Raw genomic sequence first — 3,256 nt, 5'->3', positions numbered from 1 at the left:
GCAGAACCGGAGATTGAACTCAGGCCCTTGTGCTTGCCAGGGAAGCGCCTATCCCACTGGGCCATCTCCCCGGCCCCATGATACTTTTTTTTTTGGCTCTGAATGCCTTCAGGGCAGGTTTAGCTGGCTTGAGTTGTGGGGATCGAACCACAGCAACCTGAGCCTGACTGCTTTGTTGAAGCAGCCACTTAAAGAATTGAGCTAAGGGGCAGGCCCCTGATTTGTCTTGAAGAATTCTAGGTCATTCTTTTTATTTTATATAACATTTTAGCATACACTATCCAAGTTATTTATGTCTTGCCTACTGATTTATAATTTTTTTCCAGAAGTCAAAACCCTTGACTTATTAAGTCATTTTTCTCTTGAAAGTAATTCCTACATATCATTTCTTCTTACCTCATCCCCTTCCCAGATGACTAAATTTCTTTAATGGGATGCTCCAAATACATTCTTTATGGAGTTTCATGAAGCTTTATGGAGAGATTGGTTCTTCCTGATGCAGCACAGCAGTACACAGTTCCTAAGAGCATGGTGCCCATTTATTCCCTGTTGTCAGGCAGAAATGAAAACATTCAGCTGGTCTGCGTCCAGTTCTTCCCAGAAGTCTTTGTTCACTTTAAGGGATTTTAGCTTCCTTCTCCTTTCTCTTGAAGATCTTTTCACTCTGTTTTTAAATTCAGATATGAGGTCAATCCTCTTCATCATGTTGGTGTGTCAACTAACTTTTGCAGAGGTCCATTTTATCTAACATAGTTTCACTTTGCTCACTAATAAAGCTCAAATATATATTTGACTTTTCCAAATTATTAGGCATAAACTTCACATACATGATAAATGCACTTAAGTAAACAGAGGACTCAGAATGGAGAAGGAATGTACATCTAGAGAATCAACAGAAAAAAGAAAATTCTTTGGAATTATAAAAAAATGAGGAAAACTTTTATTTTTTAATTTTTTCCCATAATTTTATTGATAAACAAATAGCAATGAGACAGTTTCAAATCAAATTGGTAGGACAGTTTCAATAATGAACACATTGCATACATTCTTCCTAGTGGTTAATTGCTGAACAAGATGCGGACATCATATCCTATTTACAAACACCATTAAAACAAATCACTCTGTTTATTAAGAGAATGTAACTATATAGCTATCCTAACCACTTTGAATACACAGATGCAAAATGGACATTCATCTCTATACCCTTTTTTGGTTAAGTTCCGTTATTTGAATATTATAGGTGTGTAAACTCAGCAAAATATTCTAAAAGAGTCCAGTAGCCCATAATAGTATTGGGTCTTCTGCTTGATTGGCAATGTCAGAAATTGTTGACTTGAGTCCTCTACAGCTTAACATAACAGCATGGCTTTACTTCCTATATTTCGTTTTTATACTTTTCTACTGGATGGTTAAGACCAAGGTAAAGCAGGACCTATGCAACAAGAGTTGTAGCTTTTGGGTCTGATAAGGTCAGTGAAATCCCCTCAGGATTTATCCTGAGATCCTGTACCTCAGATTGTAGAACCTTTGTCAGTGTCAGCCATGTGGATGAGTCACGGCCATTGCTTGGCCAATGTGCTCTCTGTGAAAGCCTGAGAGAATGTTTTCTCTCCATGTGACTCTCCTTAGGCACACTCTACATCATCGATCACTTTCCTCTTTGGCCCCATAATATCCTTGATCAGAAAATTTGGGACAGAGGAAAACTTTTAAATGCTTTTAATTGACTTTATTTAATTCTACTCCTGGGCAATATTTCATCTCATAAAATACAAGAAATGTTCCCAAGAATGGACTTTTATAGTAAAGTGGTCCAACACAAAGATTTAGTTCCATATGAAGTTGTAAAAGTGAAAGAGAAGAATATCGCATATATGTAAAAGGCCATACCAGGGTAGCATCAAATTTAAAAGGAGGCTTGTTGAGAACTGAAATGTCACAGGCCTTGTATTTTTTACTATGTTCACTAATTTAGGATTTGTGTATAATAAAACTAATAAATTTTATTAGAAAGACTTTGACAACTCAAGATTCTATAATAGATACAGAACTTGTGTATGCCTGTGCTATTTTTTCTATATCATTAAGATTTAAATTAGATTTATTACATGGTAGCCTCTAGAATCTTTCCAAGTTTTATATTTGAAAAGTGATATCACAATTTTTCATGCAACCTACAAAGTGTTTCAAAAATAAACATATTTCATAAAAAAATCTCTATTCCTAGTACCTAATGACTCTGAATATATTTAATCCATATTTACTAATTTGTCTTTTAAAAATATAATCTTATTTATCAGATTAAATTTATAATTTTATGTACATAAAAATAACCATTTATAATTTTAATGACCTCTTCTAAACCATACTAACTTTTGATATAGAAAACATATTTACATTGATGAAATCTTATTTGTTTATTCAAAGACATGAATAATTCCAAATAGGCATGAACACATTCAAATGTTATATAAAAATTTATAAAACAAAGTGAATGACAAAGTTCAATTAAATCTTTTTTTTTTTTTGCTCCGAATGTCTTCAGGGCAGGTTTGTCTGGCTTGAGTTGTGGGGATCGAACCACAGCAACCTGAGCCTCACTGCTTTGTTGAAGCAGCCACTTAAAGAACTGAGCTAAGGGGCAGGCCCCCAAAAGTTCAATTAAATCTTAATGAATAGTGATTTCCTTTCTTAATTGTCTAAAAATGTTTTCTTTCTTGCTAGACTCTTTACTGAAGTACCTTCTAGAAATCTGATAGTACAATATTCTTATGTTTACCTATTTTAAAGTAGAAGATTCAAACAGAAGAATCATTAGAAAAAAGTCCTAAAACAATTTAAAAATTAACATTTTTAAATTTACATAATGAATGCAGCTATAAAATTTTTGAGCCTTGGAAAATTACAGCTCTACACTGTCAGTTATATACCAATTTGACACTAGGAAGAAAAAGTCATTGAAGATTTCTAATTTAGAGAGGCTTGAAATGGATTTAAACTTTGATAATTAAAAAAGATACTTTTATTAGCCATCATACCAACTGTTACTACTGATATGCTATGTGATATTCTACATCACAATTCACTGAAAGTTTTCAGACACTTTAGAATCATCGCTCATTAATCACCACAAACTCCTGCGGAAACCATGGGACAGGAGATAATACAGGTATTCATTCTAAAAGATTCTTCTATGTATCTCTGAATTCAGAAGAGGATAATATCAAAATCACTTTAAATATTTTCAGCTTGTAAG

The sequence above is a fragment of the Octodon degus genome, unplaced genomic scaffold, assembly GCF_000260255.1.
Source record: "Octodon degus isolate 3935 unplaced genomic scaffold, OctDeg1.0 scaffold00166, whole genome shotgun sequence".
Classification (NCBI taxonomy): Eukaryota; Metazoa; Chordata; class Mammalia; order Rodentia; family Octodontidae; genus Octodon; species Octodon degus.
This window is presented reverse-complemented; position numbering follows the sequence as displayed.